Source organism: Geotrypetes seraphini, chromosome 10 (genome assembly GCF_902459505.1).
Source record: "Geotrypetes seraphini chromosome 10, aGeoSer1.1, whole genome shotgun sequence".
NCBI classification, from domain to species: domain Eukaryota; kingdom Metazoa; phylum Chordata; class Amphibia; order Gymnophiona; family Dermophiidae; genus Geotrypetes; species Geotrypetes seraphini.
The window spans coordinates 48,936,970-48,945,129 of NC_047093.1; positions in this window are offsets into that span (position 1 = coordinate 48,936,970).

Consider the following 8,160-nt stretch of genomic DNA (forward strand, 5'->3'; position numbering starts at 1 on the left):
TTTTGCACAGTAAATAATGCTATTTGCACAGTTTTGAAAAAAATAAAATTTAATATTGTTATTTGCACAGTAACTTTTAAATTAAAATAAGAATAAGTTTTCAATTCAAGTATAAAATCAAAAATTACCGAGTAGTGTAGTTGTAAAATTTATAAAATAGTGGCAAATTAAGCCACATTGATATATGAAGGTTTTCCCACGCCACATTCCCTTGTATGGATGATATTATTATGATCCTTGGAGTGGCAATTCTGAGATTCTTTCCTTCACTTTATTGAATTAATTAGATCATTTAATTAGATGGGTTTTTTTCTCTCAGTCAATTAACCTTTTGTGGATCTAAGTATTTATGGTTAATTTTTCTTTTTCTGTATTATTTTTGATTGATCAACATTAGTGAACAGCCAGAAATGACACAAATAGAAAAAGGCTATTTTATGGCCCCTCAAAAATGGGCGTAGTGCATGGAAAAGACCTGCGTAAGGGCGTGCTAAGCCCATTTCCTTAATACAGCTCAGTTAAAAGACTCCAAAGGCAGGAGCATAAATATTTTGAATATTGGGCAGGAAAACATAGTAAATGACGGCAGAAAAAAACCTGAATGGTCCATCCAGTCTGCCCTGTAACTACTCTGCGAATCAAAGCAGTTTTCTGAAAACAGTGGGGTCGACATTCCAAAGCCACTTATCAGATTTATCAGGTACTTCTAAGTGCTGGTGAGAGGGATATTCAATGGCACTAAATGCTGCCAAATATTTCCTCTGACCACTTCATCTCCTTTATCATTTTTGTCATCTTTGCCTATACCTTTTCTAACTCCACTCAGTGGCGTAGAAAGGGGGGGGGGGGTGAGGGGGCGGTCCGCCCCAGGCATGATTTGGTGGAGGCGCCAATACCTCTCCACCTCCACGCCATGCTTGTGCTCTTCCCTTCCTCCCCCCCTGTATCTCTTTATAGTCTAGCCTACTGCTCGTGCTCGCCTAGCTCCCTCTGAAATCACTTCTGAAATCACTTCTGGTAAAAGGTCACTCAGAGACAATAATCAGAGACTTGAAGAAAGCAACATGGTTTATTCAGCATATATGCGACTCCTGAGCACCAAGTTGGCAGCTTCAGAAGTCCCAAAACCAGGAAGTTACAGAGATATTTATTCATTTTTCTGGCTATACAACTGAATTCTAGAAAAAACTTTTCACGTGTTACTTTTCTTAACAATCATTGGTCCTAAGCTCACACTGGCAGGTCACTTATCTAAGCCCTTCAGTCTTTCTGTTACATATCCAGGAGGGCGGAATACAATATTGTGTATGCTGAGATAACCATAAGAAGCTAAAATGCAGGCAGGCTAGAACATGAGTTAAGTTAGGTCTGCAGCTAAACATAATTCAGCATTTTATTAAAGAGAAAACTTAGTTCAACACTCAGGAAATCCCAGACTCCTTCACCGGGTCACAGGTCCAGGAAGTGATGTCAGAGGGAAAGCCAGCACGAGCAGCAAGCTGAAGAAGCTGCTCCTGCTGGTGAAGGTTTTAAGAGGTAAAGGGGTGGGAAGGGATGGACGTGGGTGTGGAGTGGATGGGGGGCGAAGAGGAAGGAGCGGAAGGATGGAGAGGAGGGGCGCCACTATCCCAGGTGCCTCCTACCCTCACTAAGCCACTGACTCCACTATATCTTTTTTGAAACTGCACGTAGTATTCGAGGGTCACACCATGGAGCTTTACAAAGGCATTATAACAATTTTCATCTTTGTTTTCTATTCCTTTCCTAATAATTTCTAACATTCTATTTGCTTTCTTCTCCACCGCTGCACACTGAGCTCAGGTTTTCAACATATCATCAACTATAGCACTAGGTCCTTTTCCTGGGTGGTGACTCCTAATATGGAATCTGGCATCTTGTAGCAATAATTTGGGCTCTTCTTTCCCATGTGCATCACTTTGCACTTGCTCAAATTAAACATCATCTGCCACCATCTCTTCTCTCAATGGGGCATTGTCAAAGGATGCACCTCCCATGCAGGGGCTGAGCAAGAATCAATGCCCACCACCTGCAAATAAAATGCTACTTTACAAACAGAAAGGATTTGGATTATTGTTTTTTGCCTTCTATATTGCTAGAGCAAAAAGTATTGACTGTGAAAATAATTGAGTAAAAGAGAAGAATAGCCAGAAGAAATGCTGGCAGCCCCTCCACCCAAGTAACTGTGAGAGAATAATCTTCTAGAAACCCCTTTAAGTAAGGGATGGAGACAAATGAATTCTCAGTACAGATCCTTCAGCATTTGGATGGGGTCTCAACAAATCTTCTTTGGTCAGAAAAGAAATTCAGGCAGAAAGAAGAAATACTCACTAAATTTTCTAAAGTTTGGTTTCTTCTGCTTGTCACTCATGTCTGCTTTTCAGTCTTTGGCTGAGATGCGGAAGGAGATTAAACTGCAACAGTTGATCCGAAACTCTCACACCCTCCTTCCTTCCTCTCTCTGTCTCTGCCTAGAACACTGACTTCAGCAGGAGTTTCAGAACAGGTGCATGAGGGTAACATTACTGGTCAGGGAGAGGTAGACTGGCCTTTGGCTTTTGGTGCCCACTAGGCTTCGGAAAATACTCTGGCCAACAGCAGGTTTTAAAAGCAAATCTCTCTCATGAATATTCATTGTGGATATCCTGAAAACCCGACTGGTTGGAGTGCTTCCAGGACCAGGACCAGGTTCCGCTGGACTATTGGGTTTAACGCTCTCCCCTACAATTTGGAATCTCTTTTTTATTGCAGAGATGCTATTTCTAGCCAAATCATTTGTTCCAAAATGGATAACAATATTAATTTTATAACCTTACTTTCTTCTCTGATGTCACAAACAATTTCTTCAAGTTTTTCTATACCGTTCTCCCAGGGCAGTTCAGAACGGTTTACATGAATTTATTCAGGTACTCAAGCGTTTTTCCCTGTCTGTCCCGGCGGGCTCACAATCTATCTAATGTACCTGGGGCAATGGGGGGATTAAGTGACTTGCCCAGGGTCACAAGGAGCAGCGTGGGTTTGAACCCACAACCCCAGGGTGCTGAGGCTGTAGCTTTAACCACTGCGCCACACACTCCCCTAATTTGGTTTGTGCTCCTACTAGCTGAGAATCACAGGAGGCATTTAACTTTTTTTTCGGTCCCTTCAACTATGATCCCAAATTGATTCCTTTAATTATGGAGTTTCCAAGCAGTACAAGCTTTTGATTTTTATTCTGGGCTCATAATATATGTTAAATTGGATGCAATTTATTTTATTGAACTTATTTCAGATTTTCTTTCTGAAGAACTCAGGGTTGTTCTTTGGGGGAGTGAGTGTAAGAACAGGTCATAACCTGCCAGAATCATGGAGAAACAGTAATACAAAATTGTATTTTAAGATTGTTTAAATTTGAGATACTGTTGGTCTGTTTCTATATATTGATGGAGTTCTTTTCTATGCTGTATTTTATTGTAAACCGCTGTATGCTATGGCGGTATATCAAATTTTAATAAACATAAACCATAAATATTTATTTGCCAAGATCACATTAGATATTCCTGGAGCATCTTAATTTTGCAGGGCAGGAAAAGCATTACTCAGGTCTATCCTTTTGGGGGAGGGGAATTTCTGTATAACAGGTCATACTTCTGTCAGAACCCACTATAATCTATTTAAACAAGACTATTTTTTTTTGTTTTAATAAGTACAAAAACTCACAATAATAGAATACAGACAGCAAAATTTCTCCAAGTAAACTCACAATGATAGAATATCTCAAAACTAAACCAAGGCTAGACAGAGAAAAATATGAAAGATTCCAGGAAGTGCTTAGTGGCGGTTGAGAAGTTTGGTCTCGGCAGATAGCCACCCAAGTTAAAGCTGTTATTAAGCAGCTTCTTCCTGTGTTCCCTGAATACATCACTGCTAAGAGAAATTTACTGACAATAAGCCCAGATAGCTTCTGCAATTAAGGGTATAGCCATAAGAGCTCTGTTGCTGCGACATAGTTTTCCAGTACTGTATCTTCTGTTTTCCTTTTGGTCCATGCAGGATGAGGTCAACTTTGTCTCCTTTCTGCCCACATGGGTTGATTCACCAGCACTGGCGCACAGCGATTTCTGGTGTTTCTCTGGAAACCCACAATTTTAACAATTCCAGACTCTAGGATGAAACTCAGAGAGCTTCCAGGTGAGGTAATAACTTGTAAGAAAAAAAAATATTCAAATGAAGTTTAATTGAAGTTCTTCAACTGCAGCCTTTGGTTTGGGGTTGTTTTTTTTTTTTTTTTTTACAATCAAGGGCTCCTTTTACTAGCGCTTTTAGTGCACGCATGAAATTACTGTGCGCTACATCATGCGGTATGCTTCTAGAATGCTGGCGTTAAGGTTTAGCTCGCGCTATTCTGCATGTTAAGGCCCTAATGCACCTTAGTAAAAGGAGCCCCAAGTGTCCCTAAAAAATAAAAATATTTGGTGTTCTTTTTTGTCTTATTAGAGTATAAGAGATGTAACTTATATAAAAGGATAGTGAACATCAGTGACGTAGCGAGAGTGAGAGGCACATTTTCAGAATAACATTTTCAGCACTCAACAAAGATATATAACCCCCACTCCCGATCCAAATAAGCGAAGTGATACAAAAAGCTCGAGATGAAACCTAAAAAGTTTACAAGATAGAAAACATGTATCATGGAACAAGAAAAAGTCCAAATCAATAGCCCCATCCCACCCCTACCCTCCACATCCACCCACTGTTGCTAAGCCCAGAGTCTGAGAACACCATCAGGACAAAGTACTACAGTATAAGAGAAGGGGGAGATCACCGCAAAATGAAAAGCCAACATAAGGGGGATTCCAAATCGAATGCCCCTAAGGAGGTGTATCCCCCAATTTATTCAATATATGACTACAGGTTCTTGGAGTCAAGGATTGTAAGTATGAGCCCCAGATGGATAAAAACAGCTTCCTCCTTTCATATGTTACCCAAGCGTCATGCATCTCCCAAGCAATCAATCTAGTAATATGCACTTTCCAAGTCCAATATGAGGGGGGTTGCGAGGTGGTCCAAATCTGCAATATAGTTTAGTGACCCAATAAGCTCAGTTTGTGAACCCATGATAAAGTTCCCCTCCCTCTAAGATAGTGTCAAGCAAACTTTGCGAAGCCATGGCACACTAAACGTGGTGGTTGCGGCTCGAAGCATCCGGAAGTTAGCGGATGTTGACATGATGGCATCATGTGCATGCATGATGTCGTCACGTTGGCAGCCATGCACGCACGAAGGCCCTCGAGATAGGGCCTTGAGCCACCAGTGGGGAGTGCTGGAAGGGAAGAGGCATGGAGAGAAGGAGAGGTGCAGGTGCCGGCTGACTGTCTACAGCAGGGATCTCAAAGTCCATCCTAGAGGGCTGCAATCCAGTTGGGTTTTCAGGATTTCCCCAATGGATATGCATTGAAAGCATGCACATAGATCTCACGCATATTCATTGGGGAAATCCTGAAAATCCAACTGGATTTTGCGGCCCTCAAGAAGGGACTTTGAGACGCCCTGGTCTACAGGATGTGCCTCTTGAGAGGCACGACCTGTAAGCAGTCAGCTGGCGCCAGTGCCTCTCCTTTTCCCCAGTGTCTCATGGCACACCTGGACTCTCGGACCACACACAGTTTGCAATACACTGCTCTAAGAGTAGAATCTCCAGGAAATCCTAATAAGAGTAGCATAAGAGTGCAGGCACAACACCCACCGCATACATGCACAGACTCTCTTCCCACAAAGATGCGCATCAGGGCATGTCCAAAATACATGAATATAGGTAGTGCTCTTCAGGGAACATTTAGCACACACATTCCTGACTAGAAATCCCATGCGATGGAGTTGTGCTGGGGTAATGTACGCCCTGTTGAGAAAGTGATATCTACACTCCCTAAGGGACGCACTGTACACGAGGTTAGGTGTGGCTCGCAGACTAGCGGGAGTGAGATTCCCAAATCCTGTTCCCAACTAGTCATTGGGGAAGTGAAATTTTTTCCCGTACCTCTTTTAACTTCCCTGGCACGAGCAGCATTACCAACTCGCTACCCGCATCGGCTCTCCCTCTGACGTCACTTCCTAGACGTAGGACATGGAAGTGATATCAGAGAGAGAGACAATGTTGGCATGAGCAACAGGTTAGAGTTGCTGCTTGTGCCAGTGAAGAGATAGAGGTATAGGAGGGGGGGGGGGGGGGGGGGAGAGAGAGAGAGAGGAGGAAAAGGCCACTGGTGAATTCTTGCATACAATGTGTGGGTTAACCAAATCATTCTCTGTCTCACTAGGAAAAGTTTAGGTTATATCTGTATAAGTTTATTTTTCACTACCATAATGCCATCTATGTGAATCCACCTAGCAGAGTATTAATTCTTCCACTTTGATCACAGCCTGAATATGAGGTCTCCCTCCATATTCATGGGTTTGGTATTTGCGACTTTAATTATTCGCGAGAGTAGGGAGCTGAACTGCAGGGAGATGGTGGAGGCATAACACTGGAGATTTTTCCTGGGAGGGGAGGTGGCGCACCGGGAAACGAGGCCAGCTGTTATGTCCCGCGGGGGAGAGGCGGAGAGTATGGAGGGCAACTACAGGGAGGCACAATTTGAATTCCAGCTAGGATTGAAGGGCAGAACAAAAACCTGCTTCTTTTTCCGGGGGGGGGGGGGGGGGGGCAAGAACAAAGGCAGAAGAAAAAGCTGTCTGCTTTTCCCACCACACAGCTCAGTAAACACGCAGAAGAGAGCTGCTTTTTCCACTGCACAGCTCAACGAACACGCTGAAGGGGCACATTTTCAGAGCATGCTGTTCCAGTGCACGTACATGTGCCTCTTCTTTCTTTGGCATCTGCTCTGACTTTGCTAGAGACCGGGGTGGGTGGGGGGAGATTTGAAATGTTGCCACAAAAATGGAGGGAAACTTATTCACAAATTTATGGTATTCAGAGGGGGTAGCACACCTAACCCCCGTAAATATGGAAGACCTGTAATTTAAAAAAGTAATTACCTTATCTGGCCTCTGTAAGAAGGGGAAATGTTAGAGATATGTTGTCTATTTATTAATATAATGGTTTACAAATGTGCATGTCAACTAAATAAGGAAACTTAAAGAAATATCCAAATGAGTATAAACACCAAATAATGAGAACAAAACTGTATTAAATGGATTTTTTTCGCTAGACCTCAAACAACCAAGGTACTACTTAAAAAATCTATTCGTACCCTTACTGGGGTGGTGGTTTCATCATTGGTCTTAGCAAGTAGCATATGCAACAAAATACTTTATATGGATTAAATTTCCTCCCGCTCTGTATAAATATAAAGTGTATAGAGTGCTGTAAAGGAAAGGCACGTATCTTTATGCCCGATGGCTGCCCAACTGTTTCACTCCTAGGGCTCCTTTTACAAAGGCACACTAACGATTTAACGCGCGTAATACCGAGCGCTAAACCACCGGCCACGCTAGCCGCTACCGCCTCCTCTTGAGCAGGCAGTAGTTTTTAGGCCAGCGCGGGGGTTAGCGCGTGATGAAAAGTCACGTGTGTTAACCCCGCTAGTGTAGTTTAATAAAAGGAGCCCCTAGTTTCATCAGGGGCTATGCCTCCTTTAATACAGACACCATCATTTTTAATTAGAAAAGCCTTTACTTTGAGCCAAAAACGCCACTATTTTTAGCACAGCACTCTGGGAGCGACTTTTTATTTGCGATATCCTTGCAAATGTATCATTCATTTATTCCTCTAAAAAATATGCTTTCTTTGAGTCCTTTCAACTGTCTACTTTCTTATCATTTTCGCGACTGGAGAAAGGAAAATAGATAAGAACTAGCCTAATTAGAATGTTATGAGGTTTTCCTGAAAGCTCAGTTAGCTAGTATGTGCTTTCCTTTTTTCTTTTTCCTTTAGGATATAAATCTCACTTTGTAATATTGAATCCTACAAATTGAGGACTTGAGCTGAATTTAAGCATAAAATAATATTTTGACTGTAATATTATTTCTTATTTTTGTGTAATGCTCAAATTTGCTTTCTGTACAAGTTTATACTTGATTATGTAATTGGAAAATTATAAATAAATATATTAAAAATAAAAATAATAATAATGTACATCCTAGGAAAGACAAACTGGAAGGTCC